Source organism: Acinonyx jubatus, chromosome B4 (genome assembly GCF_027475565.1).
Source record: "Acinonyx jubatus isolate Ajub_Pintada_27869175 chromosome B4, VMU_Ajub_asm_v1.0, whole genome shotgun sequence".
Classification (NCBI taxonomy): domain Eukaryota; kingdom Metazoa; phylum Chordata; class Mammalia; order Carnivora; family Felidae; genus Acinonyx; species Acinonyx jubatus.
In genome coordinates, this window is record NC_069387.1 from 11,848,267 (window position 1) to 11,874,364 (window position 26,098).

General features: G+C 40.5%; 1 protein-coding gene across 10 annotated transcripts in view; it reads right to left on the reverse strand.

The window, feature by feature from the left end:
• CCDC3 (coiled-coil domain containing 3) overlaps window positions 1–26,098 on the reverse strand; it is a 192,370-nt gene that overhangs the window by 131,779 nt on the left and 34,493 nt on the right. For 3 of the 10 annotated variants that reach the window (XM_053225301.1, XM_053225297.1, XM_053225296.1), the window contains 3 exons: window positions 23,714–23,987; window positions 22,999–23,181; window positions 8,055–8,186 (listed from right to left, as the gene is read on the reverse strand). The gene's annotated coding sequence lies outside the window, so the exon portion shown is untranslated. Of the gene's footprint in view, window positions 1–8,054; window positions 8,187–8,804; window positions 10,381–10,456; window positions 12,181–22,998; window positions 23,182–23,713; window positions 23,988–26,098 lie in introns of those variants that run through there. The other 7 variants (XM_053225303.1, XM_053225298.1, XM_053225305.1 and 4 more) reach the window with 5 other exon arrangements.

Consider the following 26,098-nt stretch of genomic DNA (forward strand, 5'->3'; position numbering starts at 1 on the left):
CTGGGAACTGATAGGTATCAAGGTCAGGATGTAGACCCCTCTGTACTTTGGCCATAGCACTACCCTGTGTCCCCAACATTAGTGGTGAGAGAGACAACAGTTATTGTGATTATGTGCCCCAAAAGTGTGTCAGACAGTGCGCTGGGCACTTTACACATATCAGTCATCTAACCCTCACAGTAGCCTGCAAAGAGGGTATCATTACTCCCAATTTGCAATTCAGGAAGAAGGACACAATACAGGCAAAGAGTGAGGCTACACTTCAGATCCTAGTGCACTCACTAGACAAACACTAACTAATTAGCAGCTCTATGTCAGGCTCTGGAAAGATACGGGAGGCATAAAGATGCAAGACAGAATCCCTACCCTCTGGGAGCTTACCATCTTGATAAACTCCAAATTTCAACCAGTCCATCTATGCCAACTGCTCTTCTCCAATAGGATTGCCTACTGATTTGCCTAAATACAGTCCCGAGTCAAACGCTTCTCCCGATAGCAAGTTACCTCACCCCAAAGTTAACAAATGAACAAAACACCCCAGCAGCTATCATTCAGAGTGATCCTACCTGAATTAGGTTCAGAGCTTTCTTTTACACTTGCCTGTTCTTTTGTTATTATACATAGAGATTAGACCCAGAAAGATTGACCAAAGACCAACTTAAAAATAAAAGACATTCTTTCTATTATATCACATGTCCTACTTATGCATTGCCTTTCTTGGAGTTTCCCAATGCAGCTATGTAAATGTTAACTCATTCTTCCTTCTGGTATCCTTGGGAGGCAGGAAGCCAATGTTATTTCACAGATAAAGAAGCTAGAGTCCCAAGAGGTGAAATGCCTTCCCCGGGGTCACATAACTACAGGCAGTTGGGGGTGCTGGGAATGGGGTATGGGGTTAAGAATCCCTGCCTGGGGTCCCCTGGCTCCCAAATGGGGCCTCTTTCTTATAAGATAACTTGGTATGTTAAAACAGTTGGAATCTTGCTCTATAACAGGAATGTTATGGGACTGCTGAGAAAAAAACATTAATGCATGGTACATTTTCAGAAGGAAGGTTTAGAACATGTGGCCATCGCCTACAGTAGTTGAAACTACATCCAATTTGGGGACTAATATTTAGACTAAATGACCCTTCCAGTGACTATGAGTCTATGACAGTTTTGTCCTGTCAGGAGAGGACAGAAACAGGGGCCTAACCTCTTGATAGACATCTTAATCTGTGCCATTTTAAGTATATGCATTTCAGTAAGAAAAACGAGCTAAGTTTGGGGTGGACAAGCACCCCATAACAATGCGCTATGCTTGCTTCCTCACTCTACTGCTTGACAAAGTCACCGCCAACGGCAGTGGTTGGCAAAACAGAAACAGGGAGACTAGTTCATTTTTCAGGTAATCAAGAATTCCTGTTGTAATTTTATCAAATCAAGTTCCCAACATCCTCTTGTGTAAATTTTTAGATACTAAATGGAAATATGAGGCATGGGTTGAGCATTTTATACTCTATACTCTATAGTAATCACTCTATATTTGTTTCAACAAATAACTATCAACATTTACCTTTCAACTACTGTGCATCAGGCACTTTTCAGTCCCTGAGAGTATAGAAATGAATAAAGCAGAGACTATGTGCCCTTGGGGTATACATCCACCAAAAGTCAAACTGGTACCATCGATAAGTTGGGGAAAGAAAAAAAAAGTGCCTTTGAAGACATAACCTTATCTGACAAAGAACAACCTTTATCTGAGAAAGCAACTTGAAAATCTTCTAGTTCAACATCCTCTGAAACGCCTTCATTTAAATGTTTAAACGTCCTTGTAACTGACAAGGTTAAGGGTTAAGCATGCCAGGCCAGTCTCTGAAAGAAAATCTTCGTTTTTCATGTTAGAGTACAACTAACCCTCAGACTGAAAGCAAGGTGGTTTTCATTGACCTTCCTTTCACATCAATGTCCCTGGAATGAAAGGGAAAAAAAAAAAAAAAAACAAGCCAACGTTAAGGAGGGGTGGAAAGAGCGTATATGTGTGATTATCACAAAGCTGCCATGAGTTTCCCTGAGACAGTGTCAACAGTGGCTCTTTCCCATAGGAAGTGAAATCTCCTGGGGAAGTGTTGGAAGCCACGGAGGCTGAAGTGGAGCAAAGTTCTTTAAAGGGAAGCGCCCCCCTGCTGCAGGGGAGGCCCGCAGCTGGGCCCACTCAATAGACTGCAAATGCAAAACTGCATACACCGTTTTTCACCTCTGAGCAGTTGCATGATATCTCAGCTCATCAGTATCTGTCAGTATCCGCTGGGGGGGGGGGGGGGTGGGATGTGCAAAGCCAATGGCATTGCATGCATGGGAAAGTTTACAAAGACTCCAAATATACACACCGCTGTGTGTTTTCAATCTGCTGGCTCAATGTTTTTGCCAGCTGACAGAAGAATTAAAATCCTGTTGAAAAGCTTGCTGGAGAAATGGTCTCTTATTCTGGGGGAAGAGTCTCATAGGCGTTTTGGCTTGGTAGGACATTGTGAGGACTGTTTAGAAATGAATAGAAAGTGTAGAAGTTTGGGTGTTCTTATGTTTACTATGAAAGCATCACATTAAAGGGGTTAACAAATACTGCTCTGAAACATAATTGAAAGTAGATAGCACTGATTATGGCCTTTTTTGGTATCCAACTGATGCATTTTTAACAAAACCCTAAAGGCATTACAATTAGTGGTTTTTCCCTAAGTGATTCTTCACCTGCACTCTGCATTTATTAACCTTTCTATCCCTGCTCTTATTGCCAAGGAATAAGTGGTCAGTATTCTAGCAACTTCTACACCTAAGGTAAAGTACTTTGTACAAGAATATCTGCTTTTTCCAAATTTTCCATTACTGACTTTGTTCCACTTAAAACATTTGTTCCATTTAAAAACATTAAGACTTAGTGCCAGTGACCCCACTTTATACATTACAGCTTTTAGAAAAAAGTTTCCAGGGGCACCTGGGTGGCTCAGTTGGTTAAGTGTCCAACTCTTGATTTTGGTTCAGGTCATGATCTCACAGTTCATGGGTTTAAGCCCTGTGTCAGGCTCCATGAGGGATTCTCTCTCCCTCTCTCTCTCTGCCCCTCTCTGCTCCCTCTCTCCCACACGTGCACTCACTCTCTCTCTCTCTCTTTCTCTCTCTCAAAATAAATAAACTTAAAAAAAAATGAGTTTCCTGAATCTGCTTTAATAATATGAACACTAGATATAGTGACTGGCACTCATCAGGTGCTCCAAATTTGTTGAATGAATTAATGAATGCACATGTTCTGTAGCTATAAATGTACATCAGCTTTCTGAAGTTTGTTCAACACTAAAACTGGTTATTTCATTTAAATGTTCCTGTGTATTGAATTTGTGTGTTTAAAGGGATAGATTATAGCTATGCTATAAAATAACTATAAATATCCTAATTATTTATAAAAATTAGTTTTGTGGACATAACTAAGCATAACATTTACCAATAAAAAGTAGATCTAACTCTTCTGGAACAACCCTTTAAAGTAATCCAATTCAGAGGCACCCGGGTGGCTCAGTCGGTTGAGCATCCGACTTCGGCTCAGGTCATGATCTCACAGTTCGTGGGTTTGAGCCCCGCGTTGGGCTCTGTGCTGACAGCTCAGAACCTGGAGCCTGCTTTGGATTCTGTTTCCCTCTCTCTCTGCCCCTCCCCCACTAGCGCTCTGTCTCCCTCTGTCTCAAAAATAAATAAACATTAAAAAAAATTTAAAGTAAACCAATTCAAAGTACACCCGTTCCTTCCCGTCTTTGTGCTCCTCCATTACAACTTGATCTTGTCCCCACCTCCAGATCTTCTCTCAAGACCTGCTCCCTCCACTTCAAGCATCCCTTGGAGTCAATACCCTTCTAGCTCTAGTGCCAGCCTTTAGGAAAACTTGGCTTTAAAAAATTATGCAACTTTTTTCAACAACAAGTAATGAGAACTTCAACTCAGACAAGCTCATGTCCTGTGAGCACCATCTCTTAGTCCGTTGCTAAAATGGTTCTGCCCAGAGGCGCAATTCTTTTGCTTGGTTCTCTCTCCTCTTTTCCACGGGGGAGAATGAAGAAAAAATTACAGAGTGATCTGCCCTCAGAGTGGAAGAACTCCCCCATTCCTCATCTTTGTGACTTCCCCACATCTCATCCCTCAATGGGTAGATTCTCCTCCAATAAGATGGATATTGAAGAGGGATGGGATTCTTCCATCCTTTCTACTTTTCTATTTCTCTACCCCCTCCTTCCTCCACCCTCCCACAAGAGATGAAGAGTTGCTAATTTTATTGATAAGAGCATAGGACATTCACTAGGTCCCATCTACCAGTAAGTAGGTTCTTGGTGCCTTTAAGGGCCACCAAGAACTTCTTTCTCTTCAGCCTCCTCCTGTGCAGGCTGTGCGAAAGATCAATTCTCAGGGCATTCATCTCTTTGTTTCCCACCTCTTTCACACCTATAATGGCATGCTAAGACAGATGTGGGGACCCAGACTTCTTTCTAGCTCTCTCCCTCCCCAAAGCTTGACCTGAGTGGGTTGTGCCAAGATTTAGATTCAGGGTGAAAAGTAGGAAACTCCTCTTAGACCATAAGCCAAACACACATGCTTCAACTCAGCTTTCACCAGAAAGTGCAGCATTGTCTGGTACCAGGGCCTGCCCAGCTATATTTATGGCAGTACAGGGGACCTCTTAGTATATGAGTGTACAATATCTGACTTGTTTAAGAGAAGCAAAGTCATCATAAAGCAAACCTATGTATTAATAAACTGACTTCTGAAGAAATTAATCTCTAACCAAAGCCCCTCCCTTTCAAGATATCAATATCTTCCTCACCATTATAGCAGATAATAAAGTCAAATACAGTAGAAGCCTACTGTGAAAAGAAATTGTAAATACTGCAAAAGATGCAGAATTTCATTAGTTGATTAAAGAAATATTATACAGCTATTTGAAATATATGCAAAGCCAGAAATAAATGATATAGCATAATTTGCCAGTTAACAAAGAGAAAATAAACAAGAATGATAACATAAAAGATACTTTCAAAATAAAGATATTCAGGGGGCACCTGGGTGGCTCAGTCTGTTGAGCGTCCAACTCTTGATTTCAGCTCAGGTCATGATCTCACAGCCATGGGATTGAGCCCCACACTGGGATCCACACTGAACATGGAGCCTGCTTGGGAGTCTCTCCCTCTCTCTCTGCCCCTCCTGGCTCAGTCTCCCCCCCACCCCACCTCTTAAATAAATAAGCATTTAAAAAATAAATAAAGATATTCAACTGTCAACGGATTCACAAAGTGCTTGGGAAAAAGTAAATACAACTTTTGACTATTTTTACAAAAATAGCTCTTTTGTGATAATATGGCAAAAGTTCAACATAATGTAAAAGATATTCTATCCTGCTACTGCACAATTTTATCCAAAAATTATTAGCCTCCCAGGGCACCTGGGTGATTCAGTTGGTTGAGCGTCCAACTCTTGATTTCAGCTCAGGTCATGATCTCATGGTTCTTGGAATCAAATGACAATGCAGAGACTGCTTGGGATTTTCTCTCTCCCTCTCTCTGCCTCTTCCCTACTCACACTCTTTCTATCTCTCAAAATAAGTAAACATTAAATAAATAAATAAGTAAATGAAATAAAAATTATTAGCTTCATGATTGGTTTATCTATTGCTGCATAACAAACCAGCCACATATTTAATAATTTAAAAGAATGAGAACATAACATTTCTCACAATTCTATTAGTTAATCTGGTAGCTCTTCCACTTCATATGATATTGTCTAGGATGCTGGATTGATAAGAAAATCCAACATGACATTATTCACATGGCTGAAAGTTGGTGCTAGACATTGGCTAGGAGTTTAGCTTGAAGTGTTTTCTGGGACCTCAGTTCTCCTCCATATGGTTTCTTGGGCTTTTCATAGTTTGGTGTCTAGGTTTCAGGAAGTATTGCTTCAAGAGAGCAACTCCCAATGTACAAGTGCTTATCAAGTCCTCAGTTGCATCAAATTTGCCAAATTCCCATTTTCCAAAACTTGCCATGTGGCCAAGTCCAGAGTCAATAAGGAAGGGAATACCAGAAGGTAAGTTTCACTAAGGACCACCAAAGTACAGTCCACAAAGCACCCTCTGGCCTCTAATGTGTCCTGCCCTTCCCACGTTCAAAATACACTCACCCTCTCCAAAGCTCTCAAGGTCTTATCTCATCAAGTACAGAATCTCGTCATCTAAGTCAGGTCTAGATGCGATCAAGGTCTCCTGAGTGGAGTTCTTTTTGATCTGAAGACGTGTCAACTAAAGACACAAGTTTTCTGATCCTCACACAGTCAACATACAATGAAGACGCAAGGAAAACTTCAATAGGTACTTCTACTCAAAAAGGTTGAAAATGGGAAAAACACAGCCGTTACTGGTCCATAGCAATTTTTAAATCCAGCCAGACACATATAGGCAGTGTTGTTGTTTGTTTTTTTTTTTTATCATGACCTAGTTCAATTTCCTGAGAGTGATTTTCTGTGGCTCTTACCTCCACCCTCTGTGCTCTAGACTTTGTTCTGAGCTATCCTTATTTTTGCAAGAGAAATGACCCAGGCTTGCATCTAAGCTTCTTTCCTTGGCTTGCTTCCTCCTCCCCAGAGGAGTTTGAGGATCTTAAGGCACCTTCTTATTTTGAATTTGTCTCTGTCCTTTTAATCTAAGCCAGTATAATTTCAGTACATACTTTGCATTTTTATGTATCAAATTATAACTCACCCTAATAAACAAAATCACACACACAAATCTCTTCAAGACAATCCTTTCTCTGTTTAGGGAGTGCAAATCAGCATCCCATGGGAAAATACTCTTTAGCTTCTTAGAAATATCTTTGTCTGAGAGGATCTTTGAGATACTCCTTATGTCTTTCAGATCCCATAACACAGACCTGAACCCTGAAGACATATTTCACTACCAACACCTTGGATTTCATCTTCAAATGAAGGTCATTTCATACTTTGAGAAATTTTTTTGTAGAGACTGAGGGTGAAAAACAATTTTATTAACAAACCCACATGGTTAGAGCCTCTTTAGTTCTAAGTTCTGCTTGAAATCTGAACAGTTCCTTCTTTGGTTCAGCTTGTTCCCCCTGTACTTTACCACAGGAGCAAAAAGAAGCCAGTGGCACTTTCCACATCCTTCCCAGAAATCTCCTTAGTCAGATCCACAAGTTCAGTAGGTACTCTCTCTGTTTCCTGGAATACCACAAGCAAACAGTTTTGATCATTGTTCTGCCAACATATAACTCAGGTTCTCTGTTCTTCAGCTTCCAATAGGAATTTCCTCACTGCCCTTCCAGACTCCACTAACAGTCTTTTTGTAGTTCCTCCAAATTTCTCCCTTCCTTCTACCAGACCCAAAATCAATGCCAGGTCATAGTTTCTGTTTTAGTTATCTGTTGCTGCATAACAAACCACCCCCCACTTACCACAATTTATTACTCCTTTTTTTAATGTTTATTTTTGATAGAGAGAGAGAGTAAACAGGGGAGGGACAGAGAGAGAGGGAGACAGAGAATCCAAAGCAGGCTCCAGGCTCTGAGCTGTCAGCACAGAGCCCAATGGGTGGCTCGAACCCACAAACTGCGAGATCATGACCTGAGCTAAAGTCAGACACTTAACCGACTGAGCCACCCAAGTACCCCACAATTTATTACTTCTTACATCTCTGTGGGTTGACCCAGAAGTTATTATGCTCCACATGTTGTAGGCTTGAAGTCAGAATGTCTAGAAAACCTAAAATGGACTCACCTAGGGGCACCTGGGTGGCTCAGTCGGTTGAGCGTCCGACTTCAGCTCAGGTCATGATCTCACAGCTTGTGAGTTTGAGCCCCACGTCGGGCTCTGTGCTAACAGCTCAGAGCCTGGAGCCTGCTTCTGCTTCTGTGTCTCCCTCTCCCTCTGCCCCTAACCCACTCACATTCTGTCTCTGTCTCTCTCAAAACTAAATTTTAAAACTTTAAAAAATAATTAAAAATAAAATAAAAAATAAAATGGACTCACCTCCGTGGCCAGAAATCAGTACCGGCTACTGACTAGGAGCTCACTTGGAGTTGGCTAGAGGGCCTCAGTTCTCCTCCACGTGGGCTTCTCTCATGATTGCTCATGTTTTCTCATAGCATGGTGGATGGGTTCCTAGAAGCATCCCAAGATAATAAGGCCCAGTGTGCAAGGACTTACCAGCCTTTTACTTGTATCACCCTCGCTAATGTTCTACTGGCCAAAACTAGTAACATGGCCAAGCCCAAAATCAATATGTAAGGAACTAATAAGAGTACAAATACAAAGAAGCTTGGTTTGTTGAGCATCACCAAAGTTAACAGTGTACCACAGCCCTAAAATTAACACATGTTTTTGTTTGAGCAAATGATTAGTGCATAACTGTCATTATAAAACTATGTGGTTGGGGTGCCTGGGTGGCTCAGTCGGTTAAGCATCCGACTTCGGCTCAGGTCATGATCTCACGGTCCGTGGGTTTGAGCCCCGCATCGGGCTCTGTGCTGGCAGCTCAGAGCCTGGAGCCTGCTTCAGATTCTGTGCCTCCCTCTCTCTCTGGCCCTCCCCCGTTCATGCTCTGTCTCTCTCTGTCTCAAAAGTAAATAAACATTAAAAAATAATAATAATAAAAAATAAAACTATGCTGTTAATTATAAGGCAAAATAAATTTGTTTTTATAAATTTTGATTTTAGTTTTCCAAAATCATACCTATCAACCCTGTTTTACTTTGTTTACTATGACATTTTGGTCCTTACTTTAAGTGGATTCCATTTAAGTGGACTTTTTCTGGTTATTTTGTTTCCGCTTTAGTTTTTGTGCCTTAGTTTCACTGTCAGGTCAAGAACCCTTTGCAGAGGAGGAGTGAGTCATAAAACGGAATTTGGGCATCATTGGTCCTTGGAAATAATACCATCATAATAGCACCCACACATCAACCCTCATGATGAGATATATTTTTTTTAACTTTACTCATGAAGAAGAATTAAATAGTCATTCTCCCAGAAGCTTACTAGGCACCAATAACCATTTGCCTTGAAATTACATACAATAGTACCTTCCTCATCAAGTCTTAATGACCTACAGCTTTTACAAACTGCTTCTGTATGAGAGTTCTACAGAAATTAGATCTGAAAGGCCTATAGATGTTACAAAGAACATGTGAACAAAGGTATACTTTTTAAGTAGAGGTTTAATTTTGATCTCTGCTACATGTTTAAGTTTTAAATGAAACTTTAGTAAGAGTACATTGTGTTTTATAATACTGTGCAGTCTACACTTAGCATTGGATAGCTGGGATATGACTTCTTTACATAATGATAGAAAAAATCTGAAGTGCTTGAATTCACTGAGACTTAGGAAACAGTCTTTTTCATTCTTATTTAATCCTTGATGAAATTACATAATTTGTTTTAAAAAGGGGGGGTGGCTGCAAGTCTAACCAAAAGGTATACATGCTGATCATTTTGTTTTTCTTCCATGAGATTCTTAGTTTAATCATATAATAGTCAATGTAACATAAGCTTCCTTTTTTTTTTTTTTTTTTACACCAGCATAAATCTGACAGGTAGTGTAACTGAAACTAATCAAAATGCTTCCACAGAGTCAATGATTTCAACAGTGCTGTTTTGGGCCTCCCAAGGGTGTTGTTACCTATTTTTTCATTTCCTTTTCTTGAACAGATCTATCATTTTACCAGGCCCAAACTTTCCGTTCATCTATCTTCATGAGCAATTAACAAAGGATGCCTCCTCTTGGCACTTTGTCATTTTGACTTCAGTTTCCATGGCAATCTCAGGTCATTTTTAAAGGACCTGTAAATGTTGCTTCAATATGAGCTCTGTTTCTGGAAACTTGAAAACAAAACTGCCAAAGGCAAACCAGCTGGCCTGTCACCAAGGGGGAAGGTAGGACCTTTATTAGGGATGAATTTGTGAAAAGCATCAGCTCCTGGGTTCACAGGTGAATCTCACTAGTGATTCCTCTTGCTAAAAGACATTTCCCAGAACCCAAAATACACCTCAGGAGGTAATATGCTCTACAGCAAACTCTTTCAACAAATGGATACTGTCTTATTTTAAAGAACCTAACGAGAAAGAGATTGGATAGCTTCCTTCAGAAAAAGTTTCCCATTAGTCATGATTTATCAGGAATTTCTTCACATCCCTTAATATTATGAAGTCTCCCCTTTGTCTCTTTTCTCTCTGAATTCTCACTACAGTAAAACACTGACTATTCATTCATTCACAGCCACCATTCATTGGGTAGCCACCATGTGCCCTTATTATATATCAACACTCTACTGGGTAGTTCATCATTCATCGCTATGACCTTACAAAGTAAATATTATTAGCCCTGTTTCATTGATAATGAATTAAAGCAATAGTTCAGAAAGGCAATATTAACTCACCCAAGTTCTAGTCATACAGCCAGTAAATGCTGGAGCCAGCATTTAAACCTCATGTTCTATCTTCTCAATCAGTGATGGAAGCCAAGGTCAACACTCCTCTTAGGGAGATATTATTATTCTGCAGGAGAATGTTTATCACATGTTTGACTAGGACCCCTTGGCTTACATGGCCAGGTTGATGCACTAGATGGTGTCACAATGCCACTAAGTCAGTGGACTAGCTCAGAACAGAATTTAGAACACATGTGACCCAGACCACCCAGACACTTGAAGAACCTTATTGGGATTTCAAGTTCATTTTTTTCTAATGTGAGTACTCAGTTCTCAGTTAATACAGCACTCACAGATGATAGAAACAAACCAAACCTCTAGGGATTTAAATGGCTTGTCCAATTTCACACACACACAGACACACACACACACACACACACACACACACACACACACGGTATATTGGAGTGAATTTGTAGATTACTGCCAATCCCTTGGCTCCATCCACTAAATAACTGATTTGGGTTGAAGTCTTAGGAAGATGAATTGATGATATACAAATACACACATACAGGAAATAGAAGGATAGTAAAATCCAAAGGGCACTGTCTCTCCAATAGTCAAATCTACAAAAACCAGGATGCTGCCTTTTTACAAATAAGGTATTGTTCCAGATATTTCTGGACTATAAATGACTTGAGGACAGAAAACACGGTGTCTCAGTCCCCACCACACAGTATCACCCTGCAAAATGGCAGCCATACTGTCAACTCTCAACAGATATTGATGGGATAATTGTATAATAATGTATGGGATTTCCCTCTGATTTAGAATGACCTGTTCTACAACTAAACAAGGTGTGCAGGTGTGTGATCAAGGATGAAAGTGGAGGCAGATGAGTTACCAGCCTCTCCCCCTGCACTGCTGTGGTGTTCTCTGATGCCACTGCCTCTACCACAGATTCCACCTCTAACTTTCAAAGTTCTGGAAATTTCCATGGCATGAGAAATCTGTTTTGACACTGCCTCAAAAATCATTTTCATTTTGTTCATTTGGATTCAAAACAAGAAGGACTAAAAGAAATACTACAAAACCCAGTCTTCTCATCATTTGAGGATGCCCAAGTAGAGAGCACTACTGCTCTCTCGATTTCTGGGTGGTAACCTTACAGACAGAGCCTTTACTAGGTGGAAGTGGCCTCTGCATGTCTTCAGTGTATTTTGCTCCTGTTTTTTCTCTAGCTTGTCCCACATTATTTTTTCTTCTAACTTCCTGAAAGCTAGACAAAGGAAACTCACTTTTTGGCATGACTGCTATCATGGTCTAGTAACTTGGTTCTGGATTGAATGACCATGTGTTTCAAAAAAACACTTTGCTAGCTTCCTGCATTATGTGACCCTTTCAAAAAGTATCAATTTTTCTGTGGTTCCACATTGTCCCTCTGGTTAGACCTGTGATCTTCTCAAAGACAAAAGATATCATGCTTATATATGTTCCATTAAACCAAGATTATTCTGCTTGTTTTATTCATATTAAGAAATGGCCAGGAGTGCCTGGGTGACTCAGGTGGTTGAACATCCTACTCTTGATTTCAGCTCAGGTTGTGATCTCCTGGTTCATGGGATCAAGCTCCACATCGGGCTCTGTGTTGACAGCATGGAGTCTGCTTGGGATTCACTCTGTCCTTCTCTCTATGCCTTTCCCCAGCTCACACTCTCTCTGTCGCTCTCTCTCAAAATAAAAAAAAAATTTTAAGGGCCATCCTGGGGCGCCTGGGTGGCTCAGTCAGTGGAGCATCCATCTCTTGATTTCTGCTCAGGTTATGATCCCCACATCAGGCTCCATGAGCATGGAGCCTGCTTAAGATTCTCTCTCTCTCTCTCTCTCTCTCTCTCTCTCTCTTTCTCTCTCTCTCTCTCTCTTCCCCTCCCTCCCTCTGCCCCTCTCCTTCTCTCTCTCTCTAAAAAATATTTTTTTTAATTTAAAAAAGAAAGGGCTTGGGGCACCTGGGTGGCTCAGTCAGTTAAGCATCCAACTTCAGCTCAGGTCATGATCTCATGATTCATGAGTTTGAGCCCCACATCAGGCTCTGTGCTGACAGCTCAGAGCCTGGAGCCTGCTTCAGATTCTGTGTCTCCCTCCCTCTCCCCCTCCCCCACTCTCTCTCGCTCTCGCTCTCTCTCTCTCTCTCTCTCAAAAAAATAAACTTAAAAAAAAAGAGGGTGATGTCTATAAAGCTTCATTAAAAAGGGGGGGGGCATATTATCCAAAAGCATTTTTTTAAATATCAAGAATACCAAGGAGCTCCTAAATATATAAAGCAAATATTAACCTAAGGAAAAAGGAAACCTAAGGAAAAGACCTAAAGGAAAAAGCAGATAGCAATATAATAATAGTAGAGGACTTCAATACCCCACTCTCATCAACAAATAGATTATCCAGACAAAATTAGTAGGAGACATTAGACTTGAATGACACATTAAACCAGATGGACTAACAGACATTTATAGAACCTTTCATCCATCCAACAGCAGCAGAATACACACTCTTCTCAAGCACACATGAAACATGCTCCAGGATAAATCATATGTTAAGCCACAAAAAAGTCTTAATAAATTTGAGATTGAAATTATATCAAACATCTTTTCCAACCACAGTGGTATGAAACCACAAATTAATTAAAAGAAGAAAACTAGAAATTTAATATATGGAGATCAAATAACACACTATTGAAAAACCAATGGGTCAAATAAGAAATCAAAAGACAAACCAAAAAATACCTTGAAACAAATAAAATGAATCACACCATAGCAAAACTTATGGGATGCAACACCTACATTAAGAAGAAAGAAAGACCTCAAATAAATAACCTAACAAGGAACTGGAATAATTTTTTAGAAACCAAGCCCAAAGTTAGTAGAAGAAAAGAAATAAAGATCAGAGTGGAACTAAATGAAATAGAAATGAAAAAGACAATAGAAAAAATAAAACCAAAAGCAGGGGTTTTTTTGAAAATGTGAACAATATAGATGAATCTTTAGCTAGACTAACCAAGAAAAAGAGAGGACTCAAGTAAATAAAATTATAAATGAAGGAGAGACATTACAAGTAATACCATACAAAAAAAGGATTGTATGAGATACTATAAACAACTACAGTAAAACTTTGGATTGCGAGTAACCTGTTCTGCGAGTGTTCCATAAAACGAGCAAACATTTCTAATAAATTTTAACTTGATGAGTGATGTCTTGCAATGTGAGTAGTACCTGACACCAAATATCACATGATCACTACCGAGCCAATGGTTCTTGAAATTCACTTTTATATATGAGTGCTTTGGATTACAAGCATGTTTCTGAGACAAATTATGCTCACAAACCAAGGTTGTACTATATAGACTATATATCTCAACAACTTTGACAACCTAGAAAAAATTAATAAATTCCTATGAATATACAACCAACCAAGACTGAATCAGGAAGAAATAGAAAATCTGAACAAACCCATTCCTAATAAAAAGATTGAATCATCAATCAAAAACTTCCAATGAAGAAAAGTCCAAAATCATATGACTTTATGGAAGAATTCTACCACATATTTAAATAAAAATTAATACCAATCCCTCTCAAATTCTTTTAAAAATAGAAGGGAATATTTTCAAACTCATTTTATGAGGCCAGCAATACAAGGACAGTACAAGAAAATTACAGGCCAATATCCTTGATGAACTTAGATGCAAAAAATACTCAACAAAATGTTAACAAACCAAATTCAGCAATACATTATCAGGATTATACACCACAATCAAGTGGTATTTATTTCAGGGATGCAAGAATGGTTCAATATCCACAAATTAATCAATATGGTACAACACTTTAACAAAATGAAGGTTAAAAATTATATGGTCATCTCAATGCATTTGATAAAAGTCAACATCTATTCATGATAAAAACTTCCAATGAAGTGAGTGTAGAGGGACTAATTCAGTATAATATAGGCCATATATGACAAACCCATAACTTGTACTCATGCTCAAAATCATATTCAATGGTGGAAAATTGAAATCTTTTTTTTCTAAGACCAGGAACAAAACAAGGATGTCCATTTTCACTATTTTTATTCAACATAGTACTGTAAGTGCCAGCCATAGCAATCAGACAAGAAAAAGACATGAAAGGCATCCAAATTGGAAAAGAAATAGTAAAACTGTCTCTACTGAAGAAGAGAAAAATAAATGGAAAGATATTCAGTGTTGATGGATTGGAAAAATTAATATTGCTAAAATGCCCAACTACCCAAAGCAATCTACAGATCCAGCACCAATTGTACAATGGCATTTTTCAGAGAAACAGCAAACAATCCTAACATTTGTAGGGAAGAGAACTGTGTGGAATAGAGTAGCCAAAGCAATCTTGAGCAAAAAGAACAAAGCTAAAGGCATCACACTTCTTGATTTCAAACTATATTACAAAACCTTAGTAATCAAAACAGTATAGTACTGGCATAAAAACAGGCACATAGATGAATGGAATAGAATAGAGAGTCAGGAAAAAAACCCACCCATATATGGTCGATTAGTTTATGACCAAGAATACGCAACAGGAAAAGGACCATTTCCTCAATAAATAGTGTTAGGAAAACTGGACAGCCACATACAAAAGAATAAAATTGGACCACTTTCTTATACCGTACACAAAAATAAACTCAAAATGGTCTAAATAGTTGTATATAAGGCCTAAAACCATAAAATTCCTAAAAGAAAGCATACGAGGTAATCTCCTTGACATCAGTCTTGGAAATGGTATTTTTTATTTGACACCAAAAGCAAAAGCAACAAAAGCAAAAACAAACAAGTGGGATGACATCAAACTAAGCTCAGCAAAGGAAACCATCGATAAAATGAAAAGGCAACCTACCAAATGGTAGAGAATATTTGCAAATCATACAAATGATTAGAGGTTAATATCCAAAATAAATAAAGAATTCATACAACTCAATACAAAAAAAAGCTATCAAATTAAAAAATGGGCAGAGAATACAAACATTTTTCCAAAAACATACAAATGACTAATAGATACATGAAAAGATGTTCAGCATCACTAATCATCAAGGGAATGCAAATCAAAAACACAATGAAATATCACCTCAGACCTGTTAGAATGGCAATTATCAAAAATATAACAAATAAGTGTTAGTGAAGATATAGAGAACAGGAAATCCTTGTACACTGCTGGCAGGAATGTAAATTGGGCAACCACTATGGAAAACAATATGGAGGTTCCTCAAAAAAATTAAAAATAGAACTACCATATCATCTAGCAATTCCATCTCTGGGTATTTATTCAAAGGAAACAAAATTGATATCTCAAAAACATATATGCACCCCATGTTCACTGTAGCATCAGTTTCAATAGCCTAAACACAGAAATCACCTAATGGTCCACTGATGGATGAATGGGTGAAGAAAATGTGAACTATAAATATTATAATTTTTGTATATGGAATAATGGAATATTACTTAGCCATAAAAAAGAAGGACATCTTGCCATTTGGGACAACATGCATGGACCTCAAGGACATTATGCTAAGTGAAATAAATCAGACAGGGAAAGAAAATACTGTTGTGATCACTTATACATGGAATCAAAAAACAAAAACCAAACTCATAGAGAAGAGATTGTGGTTGCCAATGGCAGTGGGTAGAGGGATTGGCGAAATGGGTGAAGGTCATCAAAAGATACAAACTGCCATTTATGAGATAAATTAAGTCCTGAGGATTTAAGGTACAACATGGTGACCACAGCTCACAATACTGTATCATGTATTTGAAAGTTGCTGAGAGTGTAGATCTTAAAAATTCTCATCACACGAAAAAGAGTGCTTTTAACTATGTGTAGTGATAGGTGTTAACTAAACTTATTGTGGCAACCCCTTAGCAATGCATACATATAGTGAAATCATTACCATGTAAAGAACACAATGTATATGCCACTTATATCTCAATAAAATCTATATTATTTTTTTAAAAAAGAAAAGAACAACAACTATGGTCACCATTCACATACCATTCACGGTTCCTTGATTTCAGGTGTGCTGGAATTGGAACCACTTGGGAATACAGTTCAGAAAATGGACTTGAATGGAAATACATACGCAAACAAAACCTTTTGCCCTAGGGAGAAGAGAAAAAGGAGCTGAAGTGTCTAACAGCTACCAGGAAGTGCCCGTCAACCAGCGTGAATAAGAAAAAGGAGAACAAGGGAAAGAGATTGCCCTCGGGAAGAGGGGTATTATCATGAACCCTACTTTATCTCTTTTGAACTGTGGCCATCCATGAACTTAGCAGTATTTCCAAAGCATTTTTAAAAACCCATAAAATAAATAAATTTCAGGTAAACTGTACCAAACTTGGCAAACAGAAACCTCCTTGCCAAAGGGTTTAAATTGGACAATTTCTAGAAAACCATGGTCCCTCTAAGCTAGACAGAAAGTAAAGGACTCACATATGTTGAGAACCTTTATCACACAAGGAATGCCCATATGTTTATATGATACTTAATTTTTTCTTTGTTAAATTATTTTCACAAAAAATTTCAAATGTACCCCCCCCCAAAAAAACTCCCAGCTGCCAGTCATCCAGCTTCAATAATCAACGACATTCTGCCATACTGTTTAACAACAGTAACTTTTTTCTTAAGCTAGAATAGATTAAAACAAGTCCCTGTGTTCAAGTTATTTTGCCACTAAATACTGCAATAGGCATGTAAAAAGAAAAGAATATTCTGGCACGTAACCATAACGCTGTTAGCACACCCAACAAATTAATCATCTGATACCCAACTTCATAAAAGTTCCTCAAATATCTAAAGCAATCTTTTTTTTTGCCATAAGTTTAGTTGAAACAGTGTATAAGGTATTATGCGTCTTAGGCCTCTCTTGTATTTCTTTCACACTACAACATTCTCCTCCCTTTGCCCTGTTCATCCCATGCCATTGGGTAGTTGAAGACACTGGATCCATAGTCTTGAAGAAATTGCCACACTCTAAATTTGGTTGCAAAGCCATTTCTTAAGCTTCGAACACTCTGGCCAGCTGAGATATCCCAGAGGAGTGTACCTTGGTCTTGTGTGCACTGTCTTTCCATTTGTTTAGAGAAACTGGCAAGTGTATCACCTGAGTGTCCACACGACCCTGTTCCCCTAGATCCAGGTGGAGGGATGAAACTGATCACTTAGAACCCAGAGACACAGCTTTTCCTGGAGAGGTCTCTCTCTAACAGATTTCACAGGCAAGCCAGAGGACCAGAGGAGTGTCCCCACAATTCAGTTATGGGAAAGAGCAGCCTGGGCCTGTGTAGGGGCTCTGCTAGGAAAGAACAAATTTGATTGTTGAAGGGCGGTGGTGGTGGGGGGACTATTTATTTCCAGAAGAGGAAGCTCCTATCACAGACAAATATACAGGACTTGCTGAGGCTTAGAAGTAGGGGCTTAACATCTCTTGTTGGAAAGACACGTAGCAAGAGGCAGCCTGGGGTGTGCTCAGATGCATTTGTTTCTGTCGACCCGGCCCCATTCCTTTCTTTGTATTTGCAGACACAGAGCCCAGGATCTGCAGATTAGAAACACTAATCAGGATGATGTTTGTACAGCATCTTGTTCCAGGCGGCTTGGAGCATTTGGCAGGGGGCATCTTGCTCAAGACACTAGAACTCCCAGATGGGAGGGATTTATGGACTGGCAAGGGGGCCTGCTCTATGCACCTCGCCCAGTAGCTCAATAGCCCCTATGGCCCGTTTTGGCCACCCCTTGCACACCTGTTCTCAAGGTGACTCCTTTAGTTTCAACCTGGGCTACTTGTGAGAGTCCAGTTCCCTCACCACAATCTAAGCGAGACGGAACCAGAGCCCCTTGGAGTAATGAGAAATGAAACTCTAAGATACACCGTTTGATGAACTGTCTGGGAGAACAGCTCAAACGCAAATATGCCTGTGCCTCAGGTGCAGTGAGCAAACACTGGCTCACTGTCAGCTTCATGCCAGGCTTCGAGCTTAGCACGGGGGCGTAAAGAGCATATTCCAGACCTGGCCTCTGGCAGCTATTAGTCTGGGCACAGCTGTGTTCTATCTATCTCTGATCTGTTTCTAAAAAGTACTTCCCTAATGGATTACAATGTAAATTTTTAGTCTGTAAATTATGCTCTTGTTCATAGTGCCTTGTGCTATAAATAGATGATAAATAATTTGGGATAGTTATGTGGTATCTTTTGCCTAGGACTTTAAAGCATTTCACAAACACTGCCCATGAATAGTAAATTAATTAGTAGATTAATCCCTTGTTTACAAAAGGATGATAGCCACATGGGGATTAGAGTCAACTGATGGATGTCAGAGTAAAAACCTGACTTCACTACTGATTTGCATTATGACCTCAGGCAAGCCACTCCCCATCCCTGAACCCTGGTTTCCTCCCTGTATACAGCATTGTCAGCTAAAAGTCCTTTGACCGTCTCCTCCTCTCCCCCAGTGTTTGGAAATGCTGTCACGGGAACCGCGGCAGAAGAATTATTGATACGTAGGGACGGGAGCAGGATGCTCTTTCTCCTTCACTGCAATGATTCACAGAAAAAGACTTTCCTGCCCCAAACACCTATAGACCCAAATGGCCCTGGGTAGTCATTTACGCTCTACATTTACCTCTAACCTCCTTCCCAGTGTGACAGTCAACGTACATCCATCTCTGAAAGTTTAGCCACAAAGGGATTAAGTTCTACGTTCAGGTAAGTGTGTCCTGTGCTCAGTGACATTTCAGAGGGCATATCAGAACCAGAGATGAGCAGAGAGAACCAGCAAGGGACAACCATCTGCAAGTTCTTCGGGTCACCCAGGATTTGCTTGAGAAAGGCCCCACCCACTGTTTCACCCAGATCTGCTTTTAAGTTCCATGCACGAATTTAATATTTGTAAGCGGGTCAGCTTGTCTTAACACATTCACCAGCCCTAGATCAACTCTGACAAAAGCAAGCAGATCCCAGCTATCAGTGCAACCTGAGTAACCATCCAGTTGAGCTTACTCAGAAGTAAACATCTGGAGCCAACCAATGAGAACAGGTGTAGTAAGTTCCAGGTGGCTCACCTCTTAGCCATCTGCACACTGGAACTTGCAGGTGGTCACTGAGTCTGATCCCAGGCTGTTTACAATGCTGCAGTCCTTTCTTTAGTAAACTATTTCTGTGTGTGCTAAGAGGCCTAAAATTATTTACCATACATTTTAGCTACATATTTACTCCTTTACAACCTAGAGAATCCATCCCTTTTAGAAATCCCAATTAACTTTATATTGTTCTTGAGGGCTCAGCCTCAGTGAAATACCTCACACAGAGGAATCAAAAATCGAGCCTCCAAAATGGAATATTTTATTTTTCTAATACATAGGTCTGGCAGCCTGAATGCACTTTAAAAAAAAAAAGAAAAGTTCCCCCCAAAAGTTTGCAAAAATAACACATGAAACATAGTGAAAGTCAACTTGTTCCAGCCAGAAATACCTATTAATTTAGGCTTCTTAAGTTGAAACAGATTTAGCACTTCTTCTCTCGCTTTCTAAAAGTCTTTGTCTTTGATTAAAAATAAAAACTGAAGCTAGATGATTGGTATTTTGACTTCCAACCAAGTGTTATTTCTGGTACAACTACACAGACTAAAACACCACTCGCGGCAAATCTTGTGCATTTTTATGTGAATGTTTGTTTATAGTCATCTCGTCTTGGCTCCACACCATCATATCTTGCTCTGCATCAAGTATGTGTATGTGTTGATCTCCCTCTCGCTGTCCGTAAGTCTATTCCAAGGTTCTGGAGGAGAATCTTGATGGAGAACCCAGGGAGGGGCCAGCAGACAAGGACACTGTGCTGACACCCACCACCATCTCCAGGGGACAGGCTCACTAAGGGCACTGAGAAGTGGGCCACTCCAGACTCAGGAGATCCCAATTGGTTTGCCTTGACCTTGAGCTAAAAAGACTCTCCAGAGGCACTGCGCATTGTGGATAAAGCATAGAGTTTGAAGACAGATGATCCAGATCCAAATATTAACTCCACCATTTCTTACAAATCAATTAAATCCTCTGAGCGCCAGTTTCTTTCTCTAATGTGGCAGATTGTGGTAAAGAGTAAATGAGGGAATACAAAGAGGGAAGGGCTTTGAAAACTGCAAACCTACAGATTAATGCTCATTATTGAGATGGTGACAGGTGGACTGGGGCTCAGAGGTCAGAACCAGCTGTGGGCTTCCTACCGTCTGAGGGTTTCTGGGATTGTGGCAAGAATGAGTTGGGGAGTGTGAGGCAGCAGACCAGGAGGTGTCCCAAGGCCAAGTTAGTATGGCTGGTTATCAAGTCTAAAGGGAATGAGTGTTGGGGCTAGGTGATGTGGAGAGGAGAAGGAGGGGGAGGAGAAGGAGGGGGAGGAGTAGGGGGAGGAGGAGGTTAGAGGTAAGGTGGGACTTTAGGTTGGGAGGGGAAGGACCTAGAGCTGGATGAATGGATGTGGGTGCCAGACTAGAGAGAGGGCTCCACAGATGGAGGGAGTGTGATATGGGCACGGGGCAGGAGGGACAACCTGAAGCTGATTTAGGCCAAATGTTGCCATCTCTGGACCTGCCTCTTCCTTCTCCTTATGGGCTGTTGGACACAGAGACTTCAACTTCCTGCTTTGTCACCCCTGAAAATAATTTTTAAAAGCTACACGTCTTCTCATACCCTTTGAAGTTAACATCTAAAATATTTCTTCATTGTTTAAATAGTTACCAAGGATATAACTGCTGCTGAATGGACACTGAACACTAAAAAATAAAACTCATATGACCTCCAAAAATGTTTCCAGTGCAATCTAATACCATAGCGATTTGATATCCACCATAATTCTTTTTTTTAATGCTTATTTACTTATTTTGAGAGAGAGAGAGAGAGAGAGAGAGAGAGAGAGAATCCCAATAAGGCTCCATTCTGTCAGCCCAGAGCCCAACCTGGGGCACAATCTCCCCAACTTTGAGATCATGACCTGAGCTGAAACCAAGAGTCCGTCGCTTAATCGGTAGAGCCCCCAGGTGCCCCCATAATTCATTTTAAGTATATGCCAACAAGCAAAAAATTATTTCATTTACTCCTGAGGTTATATCTCCATTCCACACATGAATGTATGATAATGTGATGTTTTACGTCTGAAACACTTTTATTGATCAAGCATAACTATCTGAAGCAAGAATACATATACAACTTGAAATTAATCTTTCACATTTTAATTAATTTCAAATTAGTGTCTAAAATTTCCTGTGACTATATAGCTCTAGGTATCAAAGAAATATTTCTAAACTGAATTGTCACTATGGGTATTACTAATACACAATTTATTAAAATAACAATTTTTATAAATACAATTTTTATAAATAATTATTCACCATAAAAGGTAAAATTTTATTGGAAAAACTACTTTTCATCAGACTTCTTGCTAAAATAGATGGGGTCTGTCATCAACATTATTCCCATCTTGTAATTATTGTTGTTACAGTTATTGTAAGCACTATGATAGAATTTTTATAGAAGCAAAATTAGAATGGAAGGAATTTTATCATAGCTATGACAATTACCAAGCCCCTTCTGATATGGTGATCTATCAGTGAAACTGATCTAATTCTCTTACAATTCAATTAGGTCTTCCCTCAATTTGCATGAAAGCAAAGAAGTAGAAATCATCTGAGTTGTAAAAAGATTACTCAGTCAATAGACTCATTCACTGTCTTTTAAAAACAGCATTTGCCGGGCACCCCAGAGATTTGCCTACCTTGGGGCAATGCAGCATCACAAGTAGGGGGGAGGCAGAGGACCCCCCCCCCCATTTTATAAAACAGCCTCTGTGCAAGAACCAAAAGGAGGCACTGTATCCTGCAGGAACAGCTCACAGGAATGGGCAGAGCAGTTGGAGGAAAGTGATGAACCTAGAATTTGGACTTTTTGCAAGCCTTTGTGCATCTCCAAGGATGTGGATACCCAAATGTGAAGACCACTGGGCTAGAACCTGAGTCTCAGGGGAGCTGGTGACCTGGGACAGCTGGGGCTTCTCTGACTTCTCCAAATGGCATTCTCCAAATTGGGTGGTGTGGGATTTTAGGGCCCTTTGAAATGTTAGAGATTCCCAGTGAAGAGGAACTTCTAGGTCAAAAAAGTTTGGGAACAGCTTTCTGGTATTTTCCCCACTTAAGACTTTCACAATAAAATCTGAGTTTTTAAAGGCTGACGAAACCCATTTAACTTTATTTAACGCAGAATTTCCCAAACGAACTTGATCCAGTCCCATCTTCTCCTCCAAAGAATATTTGGTTATATATAAAGAGACATTAGTAATCTGCTTTGGTCCTAAGAGCTCCAAGCTGAATCTCCTGTGTCTTGTCTACATGGCCTGACTTATTCATGACAACCATAGATCTCTCAAAAACCCTCCAGAGGGACCAAGACCCAGGACTGGTTTGTTCCACTGACTGATACCGACTAAGGAAGTATTACCTTTTGCTGTTGCTTTCCTATTGAGTCAATCCATTTTTAGATAGAGGTTCTGATATAACAGGAAGGTTTCTGTGCTGTTGACTTTGGGTAGCAGCCACCGCAGCCATGAACTTGAAAGTCATTCCCAAAGGACAACACGTAGATGGTCATCTTGCTCCTTTCCCAGCTGTCCTTCTGGGTCCCCTGGTTATTGGCAGTATGGAACAAGCCAAAAGAGGATTATAATCAGATGCAAAGTAAAAACCCAAACATAGATGAGTGGGATGTGTGTATGTGTGTAAAGAGAGACACTGTGTCTCAGTACATGACTGTTTTTCATTATATCTAGAGCCATGTGGATTTTAACCATCTCATTTGAATTTTCCATCTTTTCATTGCAAAACATGAAGAGTCAGCTATATAATAATGATTATGAGTAGACAAAGTTCGTGTGTCACAGCTGGAGAGAGAGAAGCATGGGAATGAGGGCCAGGTCACCTGATGTGGCCCATTGTTTGGGGCATCTTAGGCATCTGACCCCTCTAAAGATCACCACTAAAGATACACAAAAATGTGCCCAGTTACCCTTTCCCTTTATTCACCAGAAAGACTACAAGATGACAAGTTAGAAATTAGTATTCTATATACAAGCTCTGAACATTTTGGTTAGTGTGGAGATCCAATTAGACTCTCCATTCTTGACTAGAGCTCAAAGTACAAACAAATTGGTCAGTACCTGCTGGAAAAGAAGGCTGGAGAGTGAGCCTGTGGGGCATCTTTCTTCCTGGAATACAGGAACCATGACCCATTTTCTGTGTGTACATTCACTCTACACACCTCCTCAGAGCAAGCAAATTGGGTAGAGTCAAAGGCCAACAAAGCTGATTACTGACTCAGCTTCATCCAGAATCCACTTTGCTCTTTGGAGACCTCGGCTCTCACCTGTGAAGCTGGAAACTAATGCATTTTTAGAAGCCTCTGCAAACCAAGGAGAACAAAACTCAAAATAGCTGCAAGAAAAAAGATGAAGAATCAAAAGTAGTTTTTGATTAAAAGCACTTGAGATTTCTCGAAGAATTATGCCCCCAAATCCCTTTTATGGGAGGACAAAGGCAGCAGAAATCAAACGGTTGGCCTGCAATTTAAGAGGGAGTGTGGAAGTGTGATCCAAAGAAGAGCCTCAACCCTCCAGGTCTTGGGTTCTAGAAGCTAAAGTTCAGAGGAAACCACCCTGAAGTGCTTGGAAATAAGCAACACGCAGCAGGACTATCAGCTGGATCCTCATTTGAGGGAAAGAACTTTCCCAAACCCTCAATCACCTATCTGTCCCCATCCTGTGGGGGGCAAATGTACCAGCAGCCAGGGGCTGTTCCGTTTCCCTTGGCAAGGAAGGGACTCCCACCCTGTTTTTGGGCAGCAGGTGCATTATGTTCTGATTAAATGTATCCCAGGTATGGAGGACAGCTGTAGCAGATTTTCAGCATGCCTCTGCCTATTTCCCAAGAAAGTTGGTTTTCCTCTCCATGGGTTCTCCCAGGTAGTAGCTAAGGGTAGGGGAGAGAAGCATAGAATAAACATGTTGCTCAAGGACACTTTCTGGTCCAAACCCACAGTGTTTTGTGTAAATCTGTTGTTTTGATTCTGCTGGAGAGGCAACCACAAACCTGAAAGGTGGAAAAGTGAAATCGGGAAATCAGCCCAGGTGTGAAGCTGGGTGTGAGGTAGAGTAGACAGAAACATTCTGTCGTGGCCCCAGATGCTCATGAAGGGGCGGGGTGGGGGGAGTGGATGTGGCTGTGCCCGCAAGTCCTATCACAGAGGGAAGTGCATCTGGCAGGACTGGCCAGGTGGGGCTAGGCTCCTGCACCCAGGGGGGCTATCTGTAGGAAGAAGGAGCCCATGGGTCCTTTCTGAGCCCGGGGCAACATGTGCACTACCCAAAGCTCTAGACGTTAAAATTCCTTTCTGTCCCAGATGTACCTCAAGTATTTCCAACCATTGTATTTATTTATCTATTTTTATCACAGCCTGCAAATTAGATTGTTTGCTTGGAGAAGAAGGGGACACTTCTCACCCAGCAAGGCCATTTCAGCACTGATCTGACGTTAATGGAACTACCCTCCCCACCCTGCCCCGCTATGCTGAGTACTGGCGAGAATAGCCCTGGAGTGTGGCAGAAAGATCCAGAGTTTGGTAGCAGACAGGTCATTTGTCTACAAATCCCAGCTCAGATATTTGGGCTTACAGTCTCAGCTTCCATTGTGTTGTCGCAAAAGTAAGAATGACAGTCCACCCCTTACAAAGCCATTAGCATTGGAGATGATCGTGTAAAGCACAAGGCACTAGTGGGCATACAAATGGCAGTTGTCACTACTATTATTATTGTATTATCACTATTCCTTCAAAATCACAGAAACACTCACTAGGAGCAGCATTAGTCCTTTAAGATATTGCCAAGGCAGGGCTAATGTAAAGGCGGGCAGCTGGCTGCTGGAGATCGTGGGCAGGAGGTCAGGAGGTGGTGTGCCTGAGACAGGTAAGGCTCAGTGGTTCCACCCAAGAGAGAAAGGAGGGCTGGGGACCATAGCCGAAAGGTAACAGTGGAGTCGCCACACAGGAGGGAAAGTGCTCTACTGGGCAGGAGCAGACTTCAGGACCAAAAGTCCTGCCAGGACAAGACAAAGCAGAAATGGACCAGAGCCAAGGAATGTGCTGCTAGGGAGGAGACAGGAGGGACTCACTTCCCTGAGTTCCTCCCGCAGAAGGTATTTGGCTGCTCACCTGAGGGTAAGGATAGGAGGGCCCCTCCTGCGGGATTTTAGGAGGAACCAGGAACATGCAGACTACCAGCATGAAATTCTCCAAACTTTGTTGATTGCTTACCTGATTTCATCAGGTATCTTCCATATACATATTTTTATTCACAAATTATTTGTCTGCATTGATTATATATTAAGTGTGGTTAGATTTAAAAAACACACAGAGATCTGTACAATATTGTACCCATAGGTCACAATACCTAGGAATCGTGACCTTCAAAACTGGTCAAAAGGGGAGATCTCACGTTAAATGTTCTTACATAATTTTTTTCAACAAAATAGAAGTTCCAATGGGTTTTTTC